Source organism: Polypterus senegalus, chromosome 7 (assembly GCF_016835505.1).
Source record: "Polypterus senegalus isolate Bchr_013 chromosome 7, ASM1683550v1, whole genome shotgun sequence".
Taxonomy (NCBI): domain Eukaryota; kingdom Metazoa; phylum Chordata; class Cladistia; order Polypteriformes; family Polypteridae; genus Polypterus; species Polypterus senegalus.
In genome coordinates, this window is record NC_053160.1 from 19,717,563 (window position 1) to 19,739,649 (window position 22,087).

Consider the following 22,087-nt stretch of genomic DNA (forward strand, 5'->3'; position numbering starts at 1 on the left):
GGCCATTTATCTGTTCTCATCCTCTTAGATCTGAGTGCTGCATTTGACACCATTGATCACAATATTCTTAGAAATCGCCTTAGTCAATGGGTGGGCCTCTCTGGCAGTGTCTTAAATTGGTTTGAATCCTACCTGGCAGGGAGAAAATTCTTTGTTAGTTGTGGTAATCACAACTCAAAGACACATGATATCCATATGGTGTTCCACAAGGCTCTATCCTGGGTCGCTGCTCTTTCAATCTACATGCTTCCGTTAGGTCAGATTATCTCAGGGCACAACGTGAGCTACCACAGCTATGCTGATGACACACAGCTGTACTTATCAATAGCACCTGATGACTCCGACTCTTTGATTCACTAACACAATGTCTTACTGGTATTTCTGAATGGATGAATAGTAATTTTCTCAAACTAAATAAAGAAAAAACTGAAATTTTAGTAATTGGCAATAATGGATTCAATGAGGTTATCAGAAATAAACTTGATGCATTAGGATTAAAAGTCAAGACGGAGTAAAAACTTAGGGGTAACTGTTGACTGTAATCTGAATTTTAAATCACATATTCATCAGACCACTAGGACAGCTTTTTTCACTTAAGAAACATAGCAAAAGTTAGACCTCTTATATCATTGAAAGATGCTGAGAAATTAATTCACGCTTTTGTTTTCAGTCGACTAGATTACTGTAACGCACTCCTCTCAGGACTACCCAAAAAGACATAAATTGTTTGCAACGAGTGCAGAATGGAGCTGCTAGAATCCTAACTAGGAAAAGAAAATCCGAAAACATTTCTCCAGTTTTCATGTCACTACACTGGTTACCTGTGTCATTCAGGATTGACTTTAAAATTCTGCTTATGGTTTATAAAGCCTTAAATAATCTCCTCCATCTTATATATCGGAATGTCTGACACCCTATATTCCAAATCGTAACCTTAGATCCTCAAATGAGTGTCTCCTTAGAATTCCAAAGCTAAACTTAAAAGAAGTGGTGAGGTGGCCTTCTGCTGTTATGCACCTAAAATCTGGAATAGCCTGCCAATAGGAATTCGCCAGGCTGATACAGTGGAGCACTTTAAAACACTGCTGAAAACACATTACTTTAACATGGCCTTTTCATAACTTCACTTTAATTTAATCCTGATACTCTGTATGTTCAATTCATCATAATAACTATTCATGGTGGCTCTAAAATCCGTACTGACCCCAACTCTCTCTTCTGTTTCTTTTTCCGGTTTCATTGTGGTGGCAGCCTGCGCCACCACCACCTACTCAAAGCATCATGATGCTCCAACATTGATGGACTAAAAGCCAGAAGTCCACGTGACCATCATCATCAGGTCCTTCCGTGAGAACCCTAAATCCAAAGAGGACTGTTTGATTTATGTTAGGTAGAATGCCCAGAGGGGACTGGGTGGTCTCATGGTCTGGAAAAAATCTTTGTTTTTTTTTTCTCCACCCTGGCCATCGGACCTTACTCTTATTCTATGTTAATTAATGTTGACTTATTTTATTTTCTTACTGTGTCTTTTATTCTTCTATTCTTTATTATGTAAAGCACTTTGAGCTACATTTTTTGTATGAAAATGTGCTATATAAATAAATGTTGTTGTTGTTGTTTAGGGAACAAAACGCTCCACCACAAATGTGACAGGCAATTTTACAAATAAGACAAATCCATTTTTGATTCTTGATTGCTTAAGCTAAATATGTACCTGCTTAGGGCTTCAAGGGAAGGGGAAACCACAGGGATTTGCTATTGCCGGATTTACCATGGACTATATGGTGCAAAACTGCAAATGGTGCAGCTGAACCAGGTTCCACAAAAAGAGACTCTTACACTAAATGAAAAAATGACATACATTGTGACAGTAGGAGTTGCTGTTGCCCCGTGAAACCCACAGACAACACATCCAGACACCAGGTGAAAGTATCAGAAGTAATTTTAATTTCTTCTATATTGTGCACAAAGCACCTCCACCTCTATAATATTCAATAATCCACAAAAATTCAATAATACACAATAATCAATCCTCCTCTCCACCCAGCAGCTCTATCACACTCCCTTCCAACTCTGGCTCGGCTTGCTGGGGTTTCCACAGTCTTTTTATAGTCCTTGACCCAGAAGTGCTTCTGTCCTTCAGTCCATGTGATTCCATAGCACTTCCGGCTCAGATGAAAACTCTTATTTTTCTTCAGCCCGGAAGTACTTCATTTCTTCCTTCCCTGTGACTAGGGAGTACTTCCGGGCTATAATAGAAACACTTGTGCCTCCCTACAGCCTCCTCTGGCGGCACCCACGGTATCCAGCAGGGCTGTGAAGCCGAACTCCATTGTCCATGATGCCCTGCGGGAATTTGGGGCATCTCCATGTTGCAGGGAGGACTCCATCTAGTGGCCTAGGGGTGTTGGCCGGAATATAAAAAAAATACTAATAAAATAGTCATAATAGAGGTTAATGGTTAATACAGTGCATCCGGAAAGTATTCACAGCACATCACTTATTCCACATTTTGTTATGTTACAGCCTTATTCCAAAATGGATTAAATTAATTTTTTTTCTCAGAATTCTACACACAACACCCCCATAAAGACAACATAAAAAAAGTTTACTTGAGATTTTTGCAAATTAATTAAAAATAAATAACTGAGAAATCACATGTACATAAGTATTCACAGCCTTTGCTCAATACTTTGTCGATGCACCTTTGGCAGCAATTACAGCCTCAAGTCTTTTTGAATATGATGCCACAAGCTTGGCACACCTATCCTTGGCCAGTTTCGCCCATTCCTCTTTGCAGCACCTCTCAGGCTCCATCAGGTTGGATGGGAAGCGTCGGTGCACAGCCATTTTAAGATCTCTCCAGAGATGTTCAATTGGATTCAAGTCTGGGCTCTGGCTGGGCCACTTGGAGACATTCACAGAGTTGTCCTGAAGCCACTCCTTTGATATCTTGGCTGTGTGCTTAGGGTCGTTGTCCTGCTGAAAGATGAACCGTCGCCCCAGTCTGAGGTCAAGAGCGCTCTGGAGAAGGTTTTCATCCAGGATGTCTCTGTACATTGCTGCAGTCATCTTTCCCTTTATCCTGACTAGTCTTCCAGTTCCTGCTGCTGAAAAACATCCCCACAGTATAATGCTGCCACCAACATGCTTCACTGTAGGGATGGTATTGGCCTGGTGATGAGCGGTGCCTGGTTTCCTCCAAACGCGACACCTGGCATTCACACCAAAGAGTTCAATCTTTGTCTCATCAGACCAGAGAATTTTGTTTCTCATGGTCTGAGAGTCCTTCAGGTGCCATTTGGCAAACTCCAGGCGGGCTGCCATGTGCCTTTTACTAAGGAGTGGCTTCCGTCTGGCACTAATACCATACAGGCCTAATTGGTGGATTGCTGCAGCGATGGTTGACATTCTGGAAGGTTCTCCTCTCTCCACAGAGGACCTCTGGAGCTCTGACAGAGTGACCATCGGGTTCTTAGTCACCTCCCTGTCTAAGGCCCTTCTCCCCCGATCGCTCAGTTTAGATGGCCGGCCAGCTCTAGGAAGAGTCCTGGTGGTTTCAAACTTCGTCCACTTACGGATGAAGGAGGCCACTGTGTTCATTGAGACCTTCAAAGCAGCAGAAATTTTTCTGTTACCTTCCCCAGATTTGTGTCTCGAGACAATCCTATCTCAGAGGTCTACAGACAATTCCTTTGACTTCATGTTTGGTTTGTGCTCTGACATGAACTGTCAGCTGTGGGACCTTCTATAGACAGGTGTGTGCCTTTCCAAATCATGTCCAATCAACTGAATTTACCACAGGTGGACTCCAATTAAGCTGCAGAAACATCTCAAGGATGATCAGGGGAAACAGGATGCACCTGAGCTCAATTTTGAGCTTCATGGCAAAGGCTGTGAATACTTATGTACATGTACTTTCTCAATTTTTTTATTTTTAATAAATTTGCAAAAATCTCAAGAAAACTTTTTTCATGTTGTCATTATGGGGTGTTGTGTGCAGAATTCTGAGGAAATAAATGAATTTAATCCATTTTGGAATATGGCTGTAACATAACAAAATGTAGAAAAAGTGATGCGCTGTGAATACTTTCCGGATGCTCTGTATGTTAATTTTGGAAAAACAGTAAAATTAGAGTCTGGTAACTACCACATGGTCCACTGTTCTTTTCTTGATCACAAACTTTATAAAATAATTTTGAAGACAATATTGACCGTGCCTTTCCTTTTTCTCAGCTGAAGTATGTTAAAAATCCCAACAAAACAACTATTCAAAAAGGCAGGCTGGATGCCTTATCTCTACTAAGTACAGAAGCAGATGTGTTACATTAGACTTGTTTTGAAGATCTGATCAAAGACATTGCAACTAGAAAAAGTAAGGGAAAATCTTTTTAAACATAAGTAAAGTGGAAGTATACAAAAATAAACATTATTGTCCACCTTACTGGTATGTTTTGCTTCATTTACAAAAATAATATTTTTTACGGCTTATTTATATTTGGAATTAGGTGTATACTAGCCAACCTGTGGCGTAGTATACGCCGCATAATTATTTATTGATGGGTGAACACTTCCTGAAAGACACAGTTGTTCAAATTGGGTGGTTTGAGGATACGACTGTGAGTGAATGAAAAGATGGAACTCTGGAGAGAGCAACATACAATTGTCCGTGGCTGAAAACAGGTTTTGGCAGATACAGGCATATCTTTTTGAAAGTCTGGCCCTGTGCCTTGTTAATTTTCATTGCAAAGGCTAATCTAACAGGAAATTGTCTGCGTGTAAAAGTAAAAGGCAAATTTGAATCTGATGGAGTCAGGGAAATCCGGGGAATAAGGACAATTTGTGAGGTAGCAGCTGCGATAGTTTTACACTCCAGTACATTGCGGTGAATGCTGGTAAACAGTCAGTCTAGTGCCATTACAGAGACCTCTTGCTGGCATGAGGTTTCTGAGAAGCATGACGACTGAACCAATTTTAATTTAGAGTTTTTGCGGAGGCATGCCAGTGGGAGTAAGACTTAAGAAATTCTTTGTGAAATGAAAGTTGATCTGCGGGATCGTCTGTGGCGATGGAGTCAACGCTGGTGAAAGTTACTTTGTCGGTAGGGATAAGTTTCAGCACTTGTTCATTAAGGTGTAGCGAGTCTTCGTTGGTGACACTTAATATAGCTTGTGTACTGAGTTGTTCTGGAGTGACAGTTGAGAAGTCGATGCCTCGAGAGCGAGGGTGGACGCGGGAGGAGGGTTAGAGTTGGTGGGCGGGGCTCTGTTGTGAGTACCCCATGGTTGGGCAACTTGGTCAATTATAAATATAGAAAAGCAGCCGGAATCGAAAAGAATAATGAAAAGTCAACTTGGCAGGCGGGGCTCTGTCGTGTGTATCCCATGGTCTTAGAGTTGGTGGGCCAGGCTCTGTGAGTTGGCGGGCGTGGCTCTGTCGTGTGTATCCCATGGTCTCTGTCTTGCGTGCCATGGTCGGCTGCTTAGTGAATTATATACAGTATATAGATGGCAACACCAAAATCTTTTAACTGCTTATGGCTTCTAAAGTTCTTAATCCGGCCCTGAAAGAACAATAAAATGCATTAAAGAAGCAAAATTTCTTAAAGTATTTATGCTACGTTTCAGGTTGGTTTTATGAAGACTTCTGTACCGCGTGGAATTCAGTGTTCTTTCTGATTTGGTGCAGGCGCACTAAAGTGTGATTGTTATGGTGTGCGCCATTTCTATTCTGATTTAAGGAAGTTAGTGAGTTCACACAGTATATAAACGCTTGATGCATATTTTTAGGATGTCAATTCACACTGGGGAAATTTTGAAGGAGCAGAAAATGGCAAATATTATATAAAAGGGGCAATTTAGTAGATCCAGGTAACTATGGGCCAGTAAGCTTAACGTGCATCACAGGTAAATTAATGTTAGGGGTTTTAAGGAAAAGATTGACGAGCACATGGCAAGAACAGGAGTTTTACTGAACAGTCAGAAGAGGAGGTCGTGTTTTACTAACCTGCTGGAATTCTATGAGAAAGCAAAGCAAAACAATTCAATTTCAGTGGAGCATATGAGATTATTTATGTTGACTTTCAGAAAGCATTTGATAAGGTGCCACAGGAGAGATTGGGCATCAAACTAAAAGAGGTGGGAGTTCAGGGTGTGGTGTGTAGGTGGGTGCAGAATTGGCTCAGACACAGGAAGCAGAGGGTGATGGTGTGAGGAACCTCATCAGAATTGGCCGATGTTAAAAATGGTGTCCAGGAGGAGTCAGTGTTAGAGCCACTGTGATTTACAATATACTGTATATAAATGATTTGGATAGGAATATAAATAACAGGATAGTTAACTTTGCAGATGATACCAAGCTAGGTGGATTGGCAGATGATCTGGAATCCGTTATATCGTTACAGAGGGACTTGGAGAGTATACAGGCTTGGGCAGATTTGTGGTAGAAATACATTTTTCGATGTAAATGTAAAGTATTACATGTAGAAAGTAAAAATGTTAGGAGGTTGGGAGGTCTGGAAATTGAAAATACACCCTTATAAGAAGGACTTAGGAGTTATAGTGAACTTGTTACTAACAGTTTCCAGTCAGTGTTCAGAGGCCATTAAGAAGTTTAACAGAATGTCAGGTTATATAGCGCGTTGACGTGTGGAGTACAAGTCACAGGAGGTTAGGGTGAATCTTTATAATGGTCTGATTAAACCTCACCTGGAGTACTGTATACAGGTTTGGTCTCCAGGCCACAAAAAGAACATAGCATTGCTAGAGAAAGTCCAGAGAAGAGCGACTAGGCTGATTCAGGGGCTACAGGGGTTGAATTATGAGGAAAGATTAAAAGAGCTGAGCCTTCAGGAGATTAAGAGGTGACATGACTGAAGTGTTTAAAATTATGAAGGGAATTAGTCCAGTGGATCGAGATGGTGACTTTAAAATGAGGTCATCAAGAACACGGGGACACAGTTGGAAACTTGTTAAGGGTAAATTTCACAAAAAAATATTAGGAAGTTTTTCTTTACACAAAGAACGATAGACACTTGGAATAAGCTACCAAGTAGTGTGGTAGACAGTAGGACTTTAGGGACTTTCAAAACTCGACTTGATGTTTTTTGGAAGAAATAAGTGGATAGGACTGGCAAGCTTTGTTTGGCTGAATGGCCTGTTCTCGTCTAGAGTGTTCTAATGTCCTAATGACCTCCTGGGATTTTTCAAAAACACAACAGTCTCCAGAGTTTACTCATACAGGTACAAAAACATTAAATGAAGGGCAGGTCTGCAGACAGAACAGTTTTGCCGATGAGAGAGGTCAGAGGAGAATGGCCAGACTGGTTTGAGCCGACAGAAATGCTGCGGTAACTCAGATAACCATTTTGAACAACTGTGGTGAGCAGAAAAGCATCTCAGGACGCACGACACGTCACACCTTGAGGCAGATGGGCCACAACAGCAGAAGACCACCTCAGGGTCCACTCCTGTCAGCCAAAAGCAGAAAGCTCAGCCTGCATTGCGCAAAGACTCAAAAAAAACTGGATATTGATGACTGGAAAAATGTATCCTGGGCTGATGAAGATTGGTTTCTGTTGAGGCACACAGATAGTGGGGCCCAAATTTGGTGCCAGCAGCATGAATCCACGCACACAACCTGACTTATGTCAACTGGCTAGACTGGTGGTGTAATGGTGTGGGGAATGTTTTCTTGCCACACTTTGAGCCAATTAAATTCAATCAGTCATGAGTTGAATGCCAAGACTTATTTAAGTATTGTTGTGGACCATGGCCTTTTCTTGTCTACACTTTTTAACTGTTCTTGTGGATGAATTAAATGGATAGGCCTGTCAAGCTTTGTTGGGCTGAATGGTTGTTCTTGTCTAAATGTGTCTAATGTTTGATGTGCATCCCTTCATGGCAACAATTGACCCATCTTCTAATGGACACATCCAGCAGGATAATGCACCATGTCCTAAAGCACAGTCATCTCATAATGGTTTCATAAACACAACGATGAGCCTTCCCAGTGATCTGATCTGAATCCAGTAGAACACATTTGGGATGTGGTAGGATGAGAGATTCACAGCATGAATGTGCAGTTGACAAATCTGAATGAACTGTGTGACCCAATCATGTCAACATAGATCAGACTCTAAAAAGGAATGTTTCCAACATCTTGTGGGTTCCATACCAGGAAGAACTGAGACTTTTTTGAAAGCAAAAGGAGGCCCTGCCCAGTGTTAATACAGTGGTCCTCAAAATCTGCTCCATGACTGTACATTCAACAAGTTTTCCTGCCTTTTTATTGGCTTCGGCATATTAGCTAGACGGTGAGAATGTTGTATCAAAGTAAACCCCTTAGTGTTTTTCTGTTACTTCCTTAACTATCATGACATTAGGTGACACTTCATATTGAGAGTGACAACCACAGTGATCCTCATGGGCAAAAGACAGCATCATCAGGAGGGGAAGGAGAACACAGATTTGTGGTTGTGGCTCACCAGATATGATCCTCCTGCCCTTACTTGCCCCCTTGTGCTTACAGCCATCTAGGGGTCCATAAATAATCTTGACATGTGACCACAAGTAGGTGGGCATTGCCCCTCTTGTACTTATAATTAATGTCCATTTTGTGTGCATATGGAACTTTAAACTTCCATACCATACTCTGTAAACAAGTGACCTGAGACAGAACAATGACCACTGCTCCATTATCAAGTATGCTGATAACACCAGGCTCATAGGACGCATATCTAGGGAGGATGAAAGCCACTATCTTAATCAAGTGGACTGGATGGTAAACTGGTGCAATAAAAACTCTCTCACTCTGAATGTAAAAAAGACCAAAGAAATGATATTTGATTATAAGAGACAGAAATCTGTATGTTCACCTATTGTAGTTCTGGGAGAGGAGGTAGAAATAGTGACTGAATATAAATACTTAGGAACTTACCTAGATGACAATCTTAACTGGAATACAAATACAAAAAAATTATTTTCGAAATGCATCCAGTGCTTATTTCTCCTCCATAAACTCAAACTATTTAAAGTAGACAAGGACCTCATGTTGTCCTTTTATCGCAGTCTGTGATCACTTTCAGTTTCATTGCCTGGTTTAATAGTCTGACAAATCAAAACTCAAAAAAGCTCCAGCAGATTACGAAGTTTTGCAGCTAAAGTTATTGGGGCTGATGTATATGATTTGACTAGTGTGTGTGTGTCACAGGGCAATGTTAAAGAAACTGGAAATCATCTCAACTGATGACAGTCATCCATTACATGTAGAAGTACAGTTCAGTAAATCAGGAAGGAAAGTCGCTTTGAAAACCCACACAAATCGCTCCAGGAACTCCTTTCTTCCTAGCGCCATACGACTTTTCAATAAGAAATATCGGAGATAAGGATTAAGGTTTTGATATATATCCTGTAACATTTTTTTTTTTGTGTAAATATGTATTATCTAACTGCCGTACCTTAACCTTTCTTTTTTCTATTTGTCTGTTTCATTTCATTCTGTCTGTTATTAGATGCAACTGAGAAGGCAAATTTCATGTTTTCTTGTGTAAACATGACTAAATAAAGCAACCTTAAACCTTAACCAGCATTTCTCCCAGTAGTTTTGCCCAGTTTTGGAGAATTGTCACATCATTCTGAACTGTTTTTTGCTACCTCACGCAGAATTATTGTGGTGATTACGCCATGCAGTTTGACAGCTGGCAGTTTTGCAACATTCAACTGGAAGTCCCCTGCATTTGACATCCTGTTTGGAAACCTGAGTGAAGCAAACTTGACTACAAGTTCCCCCTCAGCTGTTTGAAATGTCTTGAGAGACACATTAAGTGACATGAGAACGACTTTCAAAAGGTGCCCAACAGACTTTTGATATATTTTTTATGAATTACAATATGGGCTTAAATGTATTTAATTGAGAATTTTCCACTGATTAATTGTGCAGGTAGTAACGTTCAAGTGAAACCAAAGATTGATTATTATTATTACTACTAGGGGGCTTCGGCCCCTGCTCGCTTCACTCACCAACCGCCCCCCTCCCACCTCCTGTTAAGCGATGCGTGCAGTTGTGAAGAGGGGGGCTAAACGCACCCCAAGGAGATGCGGCTGCTCCTCAAAAATCCCTCTTAAACGGAGATACAATGGGAAACAAATAACCTTTTTATTTTACCTCCTCTTTGCTCGATCAGCTGCTGGATTGCTGCTGTTCCTGTGCGCCGTGATCTGCCAAACACTATTCGATCTCTTTTCGCTGTTCCGTTATTTCACCGAGTAATATTTTCCGTTTGTTTGAACTAATGTGAGCTTTATTCTCATTTTCTTGAGACTTTCGAATTTTCCTACTTCCATTATCTCTAACCTGCTCTGCATGTGTATCATGGGACTTGCTTCCAAAATATGACGTGACTTGACTGTCTCATGGGACATGAAAGTGTCTCTCTGTCTCTGAAAGATCTCTCTTCAAAAGATCACATCTCGTTGCAGTCTCGTCCCAAGTTTTTTTTTTTTTATAATAGAGAGATTACTTACTTTTGACTGACACCTTCATCCAAGGCAGTTTACAACATCTGAGATACAATTGGTGCCCTGGAGTGGGAAATCTTTGATTTTTGAATTGCAAACTCATTATAATGAGTTTTAATTATTTTGCTCAAACGAACTAGGAGAAACAGAATTTACAGGACTTTAATTACAAGCATCCTTTCTTCTACATTCTCGGTGCATTGTACCAGTAATTTATACTTCTGTTCCAGCTGGTTTCTTTCTTCTTGAACCTGTTTCAGTTAATTTATAACTTGCGAAGGTATGGACCCCACAAGACAAGAAATTACAAAATTAGTTTATAGTTTGAGAAAGGAAGGAGTGCGGAAGTACTTAGGAGATCAAAAATACTTTGTTCAGAGTCATTCAGCATCTGTGACAGTGGTGAAGTCTGCGGTAGGAGCGACGGATGCATTCATTGTGGAGGTGGGATTACATTAGGGATCAGCTCTGAGCCCTTTCTTATTTGCAGTGGTGATGGACAGGTTGACAGGCGAGATTAGACAGGAGACCCCGTGGACTATGACGTTTGCTGATGACATTGTGATCTGCAGTGATAGTAGAGAGCAAGTTAAGGAGACCCTGGAGAGGTGGAGATCTGCTCTAGAGAGGAGAGGAATGAAGGTCAGTAGGAACAAGACAGAATATATGTGTGTTAATGAGAGGGAGCTCAGTGGAATGGTGAGGATGGAGGGAGTAGTTGGTGAAAGTGGATGAGTTTAAATACTTGGGATCAACAGTATAGAGGAATGGGGATTGTGGAAGAGAGGTGAAGATGAGAGTGCAGGCAGGGTGGAGAAGAGTGTAAGGAGTAATTTGTGACAGACTGGTGTCAGCAAGAGTGAAAGGGAAGGTCTACAGGATGGTAGTGAGACCAGCTATGTTATATGGGTTGGAGACGGTGGCACTGACCAGAAAGCAGGAGACACAGCTGGAGGCAGCAGAGTTAACGATGTTAAGATTTGCATTGGGTGTGACGAGGATGGACAGGATTAGAAATGAGGACATTAGAGGGTCAGCTCAGTTTGGATGGTTGGGAGACAAAGTCAAAGAGGTGAGTTTGCATTGGTTTGGACATGTACAGAGGAGAGATGCTGGGTATATTGGGAGAAGGATGCTAAGGATAGAGCTGCCAGGGAAGAGGAAAAGAGGAAGGCCTAAGTGAAGGTTTATGGATGTGGTGAGGGATGACATGCAGGTGATGTGTGTAACAGAACAAGATACAGAGGACAGGAAGATATGGAAGAAGATGATCCGCTGTGGCAACCCCTAACGGGAGCAGCTGAAAGAAGAAGGAGAAGAAGAAGAAGAAGACAGTATGGCCCATCTAAGAGACAGAAAAGAGAAATCAAGAGATGTGAGATTATCTGATTTGGACATCGGGTAAGGTAATCTGTGAGTTACACCGAACACTAAACCAAAAGCCACCCAGGCTGACATCCACTCATTGAGACGTCTGCTGTCTGTTGGCTCACTGGAATCTTTTTCTTTTTTTGTGACATTAACAAGGAACCTATCCAATGACAGTCGCTTTTGCCTTATTTTGAGGATTTCAAGGAAATGAGACATTGCATTGTCATTAAACAGATTCATCGCTCACACTGCTCGCACGCCAACTGAGATCGAGCATGGGAAACATTACCCATAATCCTGCAGCGAGAGAGAGAGAGAGAAGAACCATCAGCTCAGCTGTGATCACGTGATGCTCGGCAGACAAAGTGTATATGTACTACTCGTATTGCAAGACCTCAAGTTAAAATTTATTAAAAATTTTTGCTTGTCTTGCAAAACACTCACAGACCAAGTTACTTGCAAGCCAAGGTTTTAGTGTATGTATATGGAGACAGTTTTCAAATACATTGATCAGCCACAATGATAAAACCACCTGTCTAATATTGTAAAGGTCTTCCTTGTTCCGCCAAAACAGCTCTGGTACATGGCGGCATGGACTCCACAAGACCTCTGAAGGTGCCCCGTGATTTCTGGCACCAAGACGTTAGCAGTTAAGTCCTGTAAGTTGTGAGTTTGGGGCCTCCATGGAGTAGACTTGTTTCTCTAGCACAGGGGTCTCCAGCACATCGCTTGTGAGCTACCGGTAGCTCGCTACCCCTTTCCAAGTAGCTCACCAAAGGATTAATGAATCATACATAAATTTGAAAACTTGATTAGTCAAATTAGGGGTGGGCGATCTTTCCAAAAAAGTCATATCACGATCCACAATCTGAACTGCAATCTATCTTTTCAATGTGACATATACTTAAGAGGATATCTGGACTCAAACTCATCAAGACCTAAGTAATGCTTTATTTTAAATGTCAAACAAAGTTGAATTCAATTGTTCTCTCATTCGCTAGCTAAGCGGAGTTAAGGAACATGCCCCGAAGCTGGCGAGTGAGTGACGAAGCCCCCCCACCCCCAACCCGGCCTGTTGTGTGGATCTCGGAATCGGTACCACAAGCGAACTATGATACGTAGCGAAATAAAAGAACGTTCAAGCAAATTATAGAAAAAAACCCGATCTAAATCTGTTCAGTAGTTCTCTCGTGAAAAGTGGACAGACAGACAGAGAAACATTGGATTTTATATATTACTAGGGAGTTCCGCCCCCTGCTCACTTTGCTCGCCCACCCCCGTGTTTGGTTTACCGTGTATGCAATTTAAAGAGATTGTTATTTTCATGGGAATTGTTACATATGCATTATTTTCACTTTTACTTTAAAAACTTTTGTAAAAACAATACTTGTCCTTTATTTCCGGCCCCGGGCGTGGTTACATATACTGTACGCTAAGGAGATGCCGTTGGATCATCTGCTGTCTTTCTGCTGCTGGCAAGCTTCTGGCTGTTCTGCTTGTCGCTTGTCGTTATTTTAAGAGCTGGGAGCACATGATGCGTGTCTGCCAAAAACAATCCAACAACTGCTAGTTTAGATGTCCGTGGACTTGTTTTAAATGATGGCTCACTGCCTTGTGTCACGTGACGTTGTAAAAACAATACTTGTCCTTTATTTCCGGCCCCGGGCGTAGTTAAATCTCTTTCTCGCAGGACGTACAACGCTGCTCGCGTTGTGTGGGCAGCGCGACACGATCATTTTAAAGCCTCTATATCTGCTGTCCATTTTGTCACTTCGTGTCTCTGATGCTCACGTTGTGAAGAGGGGAGGTTAGGGTAGCTGAATGCACGCAAGGAGAAGCAGTTGGATCATCTGCTGAGAGTTGCGTGTTTTGCTTGTCGCTTGTCATTGTTTTAAGAGCTGAGAGCAAGTTAAAGTGTCTCTCGCTGGACTTCAAATTGTCTTCTGAGAAGATCACGTCTCGTCTCCCTACTCTGCCTCCCCATGATTTTTTTTATAATAGAGAGATATATTAGTAACCCTTCAGAATAATGTGCAGTTAAAGTCTCAACAGCATTCTCAGCATTTCTGGAGCTTAGTAGAGCCAGATAACTATAAGAATCTTCACCAAGCAGCTCTGAAAATGTCTGCTTTGTTTGGGTCTCCATACCTCTGTGAGTCTGACATGAATGTCATTAAATCAAAGTTCAGAACAAGACTGACAGTCGAACATTTAAAAGACTCCATAAGAGTGAACCTCAGTGGCTCCACTCCACCAGACACCTGCCTCTCTTGGTGACTCCATGCAGTGCTAGTCATCTGACTAACTAAAAAACATATCAGACATGAAACTGGACCTGTGAATAAAGTGAAACAGTGACATGTGACAAAATGACAAATGAATAAGGAAGATCTGTGTATTTGGAACTGCATGGTTTTGTTTTGACAGCATTCATGTTTTAATTCAATAGTGTGAGATATGCTAGAAAATGCATACAGACATACAAAATGCGCTTGCAGATGAACTAAATATTTTTGTGATGTTTTAAAGCAAAATGTGAGTTGTGGACACCAACAATTTGTAGATATCCAGGCAAAACAAGCTTACTCAGTTTGTTTGGGTTGAAATAAGCTATGAGAATAAACGTTAGAAAACAGGAGTAGCTCTCGGCCATTTTCATTTTGTAAAAGTAGCTCTCAGGAGAAAAAGAAAGTTGGAGACCCCTGGTCTAGCACAATCAGATTGAGATCTGGGGAATTTGGAGGCCAAGTCAACACCTTGAACTCTTTGTCTAACTATTCTTCCAATGCAGTAGGGCGCATTATCCTGTTGGAAGAGGCCACAGGGAATACCAGTGCCAAGTAGGGGTTGTATATATTCTGCCACACTCTTTAGGAAGGTGGTACATGTCAAAGTAATATACGCCAAGGCCGGGACCCAAGTTTTCCAGAGCATTATATGACCTCCGTCAGCTTGCCTTCTTCCCAATGTGCATCACTTGCCATCTCTGCTTCTTCAGGTAAACAAGGCAGATCGGTCAGCCATATGATCTAAAACAAAACGCGATTCAACAGACTTCCATTGCTCCATGGTCCAGTGCCGACACCCACATGTCCATTGAGGGTATTTTCATTGGGGGACAGGGGTCAGCATGGGCACTCTGACCAGTCTACGGCAGCACTGCTGTGATGCACTGGCACCTTTCTCTCATGACCAGGATTACGTTTTTCAAAACTGCTACAGTAACTCTTCTGTGGGACTGGACCAGAGAGACTAACCTTCGCTCCCCACATGCATCAATAAGCCTTGGGTGCCCATGACCCGGTCTCCAGTTCACCGGTTGCCCTTCCCTGGTCCACTTTTAGTAGGTACTAATAACTGCATACTGGGAACACCCCAAAAGACCTGGGGCCTCATTTAAAAAGCTAGCATAAGCATAAGGAGAGGCTTGAAATGTGCGTATTGCAACTTCCTACGCAATGTTAGGATTTATAAAAAAAAACTTGAAGAAAGGTAAAGTCAGTATGCACTGGTACAGCACGTTGCCACATCCACTACACAACCAAATAACTTGAGATCCCAGTTGGCATCCCCCAAGGCAGACACACGGTCCAGTCCCACCCCATGGAAATGGCCATCTATCTGCTGCAGCCGGGTGTTACATGGGTGACCCCTTGGCCTGGTCCAGCCAGTCGGGTCCTGTGAGCCACATCGTCCTGGGGGAATCGCACCACATGGCCATAGTGTCATAACTGACACTCCGTCACAATGCAGGTAATGGGCCTCATTCGGGACTCCATGAGCAACACAAAGTCAACCCAGTGGTACCCAAAGAAGAAAGAGACACAGTACTGAAGGAGTCCAGCTGATGCGAAAGTTGGCGTAGATTTACGGGAAACTGGGAAATGAGGACCCCCTTGTTCAAGTTGGCAAATGCAGCCAAACCAGCTAAATGACAATTCGCACACGCAATAATTCATATCACTAAGCCGTTATTATTATATGCATTAACGTGACAGACATATTACACCTCAAAAACGATGAATATGATGCACTGACTGTATTTTAGTTCCATTTTAAATGGGACCAATGCTATGTAACGAAGAACTTTTTTTTGCCAGTTTACATCGGCTCAGGTCAGGAATATCACGGCCAAGCTTCTCTCTATCATGCCTGTTGTGCTCGAAGTCGTTAACCAACCGGCAAGGTATTACATTCAGCTTCAAATGGTGTGGGTGAAAATACTTAACACAAAACATGTTTTTGTCAATATAGAAGGGCAACTTACAGCAGTGTCTGGGTCTCTTAACATAATCGGATCACTATACTGCATTCATATTGCAATGAAGGATCTAAGCTGCTTTTGTTAACCATTCCATTAATGCACAGGTCATCTGTAATGCCATGAGGTGGATGAGAAATGTTTTTTGGTGGCCTTTGTCATCCCGTGAATCATTTATTTTGAGGCAAAGTAGCTTTGGTAGACGTGATGGTGCTGTGCGTAGTGAACAGCTTGTTGGAAAGGTACTTGGATGAACCCTCACTTTATCATACAGCCTGTGCCATTAATCAGGGCGGGATTAAGTCCTTTAGAGACCCTAAGAATTTAAAAGATTATGGTGCCCCCATCTGCCCTTACCAAATTTTTATTTTGTTGTATACCCAAGATTAATAGATCATTAACCTCTATTATTACTAATTTTATTGTATACCAGTAACAGCACACTGGACGATAACGTGCGGTGGATACACTTGACTTGAGCATTCCTAGTTTTCATCCTCTTTCTCTGTGCATTTAGCATTCGTTTGCTCAGAGGTTGATGTGCTTGCTGCTTCCTGAGCCGGCCCGCTTCTTCTCTTCTTTCATCGGCATCTTTTCGCGTTAATTAAAACTGATTAAGTCAGTTCTTGTGCTGCAATTACTTAGTGTGTTTTCTTAAATTTTACACTTAAGTGCCACAATCTGCCTCAAGAATGATTTAAGATATGAAGAGGTAGAGGAAGTGATGGCAAAGGTGGGAGGGATAAGAACGGCGCCCGTACGCATGCGCCGCATGGCCGCCCTACTGCTGAGAGTCGATTCCAATACTATCTACCTGCAGAGCCACAGCTTCTAGTTCTAGATATAGACATAGAATAACTAGACACCTCATGACCAGCAGAATCGTATGTCACCGTCGCCGCCATATTGCGAGTGGCACTGCTGTGGAGTGAAGTAATGGATAAGATGCCTCACACATGTTCTGCTTGGGATTTTACAAACCGCTGTACGCTCCAAACCACATCCCGGGGGATTACATTTCATAGGTAAGGCTGAACAATTGCTTTGGTTATATCTGGCCATCAGAAAATCCCGTGTTATAATCTTAACTTTAGCTACACCAGGCTAAGCTAGCAAAGCTATGCATTTATGTGCTCAAGTGAGCCTCCAAACAACGTTTTGGCTGAACGTATTTAGTCACTAACTATGTAGATTGTTGTTAGCTCTTAACATTTCTCAAACTTGATGATGTGATTGACAACCATCATTTTATGCTCAGGTCTTTAGTTGTGTCTGTCTTGCACAAACTAAGGCTGCATCAGATTACCAGAGTGAATTCTCTCAAATTAAAGGATCTGAGCGAGCGAGAGGAGTGTCAGTCTGGAGGAGATCAGTGAGGTTGTGGAGAGCTTTAAATGTTCAGAGCGGTATTTAGTATTGTATTCTGTAGTTAACAGGGAGCCAGTGAAGCTGAGAGAGAATCGGTGTAATATGTTCATGGATTTAGAACAGCAGGTTGTTATCCTGGCAGCAGAATTTTGAAGAAGTTGTAAGCAATGGATATGTTTTTGTGGGATGCCAGATAGAATAGCATTACAATAATCTATACGTGAGGTGACTCGGGCATTAACCAATACTCCAGTACCGTGTTGCGTAAGAACAGGACGAAGTCTAGAAATTGAGATGGAAGAAGGCAGCCCGAGAAATGTTACTTATATGGGAGGAATTATTTAATAGTAAGCAGACCCCCGTGACCCTGTGTTCGGATTCAGCGGGTTGGAAAACGGATGGATGGATTATTTAATAATTGCCATTATTAGTGTGTAAATGGATATAAATAATTGCATGTAAACGATTCGCCAAAATCTGCTGTATGTAAACGATACTATTTTAAACGTTATTGTTTTTTCATCAGAAAACCCGGTTTCCACGTCTACCTGTATTAGTATAAATGGCACTTTTGCCACTCGCAATGCGGCGGACGTGCTGATTTATCGTATCGACTGGCAAACATAGTGAATGCGGCGTCTATCTATATATGTCTATAGTCCAAGACCCGCAGTTACAGACGTGCGTACAGAAGTGACGTCTCTGTCGTTTCAGGACTGACTTCGTAAAATTACTTTCGGCTGGTCTCGGCAAAACCCGGAAAGTAACGTCGGGTGAAGGACCCGTTCAGAAATAAGCAAATAAAATGAGAAGGAAAAAAGTACATCAAACCAAATAATACGCATCATTCATCATACATCATTCAGTCATACATCAAACTAAACTATAGGCCTGTGAAATACAATATTAACATTTACGTTGTGTTCGGGTTTGTGGGAACCATTTAACATGTCGACAAAATTAAAATCATCAAGATCTGTGTTAATTGAAAACAGCTTTTCGTTTACATTCATGAAACGAAGTATACAATATAATTATAATGTTTACACCACGTTAGAGTTTAGTAAAACATTAATAATAAAAGTGATTACGTTTTTTAAAATGTACTATGCATGTGTGCAATATTGTTCTAAACCAATTTAGAATTAACATTTAAGCCAATCTAATATTTTAAAATATGTCTATAAAGAAAACGGCAATACATATTCTACCCTGAATTATGCTGTATATTAATTGCATTATATAGAACTACTCTAGTTTTTGTCACATATTATAAACGATGGAACATCAAAAGATAAAAAATAAAAATACTAATAAGAACACAATGTATTTATATAGCACCCTTCCTACGCCCAAAATTCAGAAATAACAACAGGACCGATATAACATTGGCTACAAATTATATCTTCACTAAATAAAGCTCCGGGTCTGTAACTGCGGGTCTACAGCTGCGGTGACGTGTGGTGCTGTGGCTCTGCAAGTGGATGCTACTCGCTGATTCTACAATAAAATAAAATAAAATAAAAATAAAAACTAGAATAACCTTGGAGGTCAATCCATCCATCCATCCATTTTCCAGCCCGTCGAATCCGAACACAGGGTCACGGGGGTCTGCTGGAGTCAATCATCACCCCGAAAGCGGATAGTAGACGTCACTTAGTATATGTGTACCAAATTTCAGGTCAATACTGTAGTTCAAAGGGTTTGCGAGCTACAAGTGATTTAAAATTCTAGATAGACAAACGAACAGCCACTGTAGCGTATTATATAAGAAGATACTGTATGTATGTATTTTTTTTTTCATTTAATATTAAAGCCCTTGTTTGTGGAACCTGATTCGGCTGCATCATTTGCAGTTTTCACCATATAGCCCATAATAAATCCGGCAATGGAGAATTTCTGTGGCGCTTCCAATGACCTAAAAACGTGCTTATTTTGCTTAATAGTTAATCCAGCTCTGCTAACAATTGTACTAGCAATCCCGTCATCACGTGTGCCAGGTCCCCACCCAGACGCTAATGACCCTCAGAGTACAGCGGACAGGTGCCATAATGTCGCACACGATCTCTTACTCTCACGTGGCTAAAGGAGCCAGATCTTCTTGAACACAAGCGGCAGGGTCTCGACACGTCAGAAGCTTGGCAGCGCTACCAGCCAATGACAAGCTGCGGCACCGAGATTGCATATGTATGAGGTTGATTAGCACCACCTATGGAGGATTCAGGGTGGTGTTCGACACGCATGTGTTCCCGTGCGCATATTTACAAAGTGATTGGGATTTATGAAGGGTTCCATTGTAACATGATAATCAGTGTGATTCACTTCACTGGGCACCAGTTTGAATGTTGTGGCTGGTCTGTTTATACTTTTAGTATGAATTGAGCACGGGTGAATTTGCTGTGTAGGTTGCGTTCTGAGGAAATGTTATTACAGCTCGATCGATTCACAAATATTTACCGATATTGCTGTTAATAACTAATAATAACACAGCAGTTAGAAAACATAGGTGGCACAGCACTGTAGATGAGCTCAGGAAGCCACGGCCGAATGAAAGCCGAACGATCCTCCAGAATCGACCGCAACTATAAGCACTGTTGGGTGTCACGGCACGGTGTGCGAAAGAATTCAAGTTAGCAGGATATTAAAGTTATAATAAAAACAAGTTTTTTTTTCTGTACCTTCCAAGCCCTGGAGTTTTTTTACTGCCGTATTATTTTAAGAATGAGCGAGATGTCTCTTGCATTTGTTTTGTTGCTCACGCTTCCGATACAAAACCCAAAGCGCAGATTTGATTACCGGGTTGCGCTTAGTTTGGTCATTTCGGGCACAACACTTGGAACTCCGGGGTGCATATATATGTGTATGTGTGTGTGTCTGGGGTGGAGTGCAAATGGGGACAAACAATCGTACGTGTCCAGTTTGATCAGTCAGTCAAAGCTGCCCATATTTGCAATGCGAGGAAATCACGAGAGCGCATGGAGAGTTGCTTACGGTGGCTCACCCAGGTACTGAACCCGCTGATGAGTGAATACCCTGCAAGACACTCCTGGAATGATCGGTACACCTCTCTTGGTTCTTTCACCCACAACATTATAAGGTTAAGTCCCGCTGTGAACCTCACGCTTGCTAATACCGTACTTGACATTATTTTTATAACATTCCGCGCACTCGATTTTACGTTCTTGCATAACCGGGGCTGCCACACAAGTCATTCGCTATTTTAAATTCGATGTCAAATTCACGAATTCCCTACCTTGGGTTACTATAACTGTACTAACAACAACAACCATAGAATTGGCAGTTAAAAGTTTTTTGTGAGTGAATGTCTACGAATGCAGAAGTCACTCTCCTCTTTTCGGTATTGCACTTTAACATAACTTCATTTAAAGGCACAAAAATCGCACACGTAACTGAGCGACTTACCTGGTGCAGCTCCTCAAGTTGATCCCGGTAAGAATAAAGCGCACGCGACCCTTGGCGTGTTGTACTCCCTCACTTACGCACTCCCTTCTGCCAGCAGGCGCACAACTTCAGACCCTTTCCACGTGATTACACTTCGTTTCCCCTTTTTCTTACAAGCAGCCAAATTCATCTCCAGTTGCGTAGGTGATGAAGCCGACTGGCGGAGGCGAAGCTCGTTGTAAAACAGTAGAAGAGATCGCAAGTTGAGGCAAAAAGTCGCAATCTCTCCTGCAATACCTCCATGCAACTTCGGTGTTGTGACTTTTTTTTTGTGACACTCGCCGTGATTGAATCCCGCAGGCACGGTGATGAGGAGCCCCTGCATTACAGAAGTCAAGGCCGCAGTCACTCTGGACGCGTTAGCGAGGACGGTCGGTGCCGTTACCTCCACGGACTTCCAGCAGCAACAAACGACGTCTGAAGAGACCGACGGAAAACAGCGCCTTTTAAGCTAGCAATGGATTTTCGTTAAACATTTCTTAACAAGAAAATGATCACAAAAAGTTACCGGAGTTTTTCGTTACTGCATGAGGCCAAATTACATAACGTACTGCAATTAAAAGAAGTGCACATGTTGTTTAGCACAGGAACAATCAAACCGTCCATTATTTTTGTTCTTCTTTTGTTTAATGGCAGTTGGCAAATCCAAACCCTCCATCCATCAATGATACCCGCTTTTAAAGAGGAGAGTCGATCGCTGCAGCCCATCCCATCGAGAATTGGGAACAAGGGAGGAACAATCCATGGACGGGACGCCAGCGCGTTTTAGGGTGAACTAAATAAAATGAGCTCCTTCCCAGTCAATCTTGACGGCGATCTCATCAGACCTCTACTGCAAAGAATCTTGGTGCCATTTTTGATTCCTCCCTTTCTTATAAATCACACATAAATCACATTAAGAAACTTTCTTACTTCCACCTCCATAACCTATCCCATGTTCGCTCGTTCCTCTCCTTTTCTAATGCTGAGAAACTTGTCTATACTTTTATCACATCCCACATAGATTATTGTAACTCACTGCTGGCAGGGGCCCCTTCTAATCTTATATCACAGCTCCAGCTTATTCAAAACTCAGCTGCAAGAGACCTTACTCGAACCAGCAGCAGTG

General features: G+C 41.9%; 1 protein-coding gene across 2 annotated transcripts in view; it reads right to left on the minus strand.

Moving 5' to 3' along the window:
- The window catches only part of LOC120532376, a 70,879-nt gene extending 49,563 nt beyond the window's left edge, over positions 1-21,316 (minus strand). Inside the window, exon 1 of one of the 2 annotated variants that reach the window (XM_039758311.1) lies at positions 20,941-21,316. The gene's annotated coding sequence lies outside the window, so the exon portion shown is untranslated. The remainder of the gene's footprint in view (positions 1-20,940) is intronic. The other variant, XM_039758310.1, reaches the window with a different exon arrangement.
- Positions 21,317-22,087: the final 771 nt, after the last annotated feature.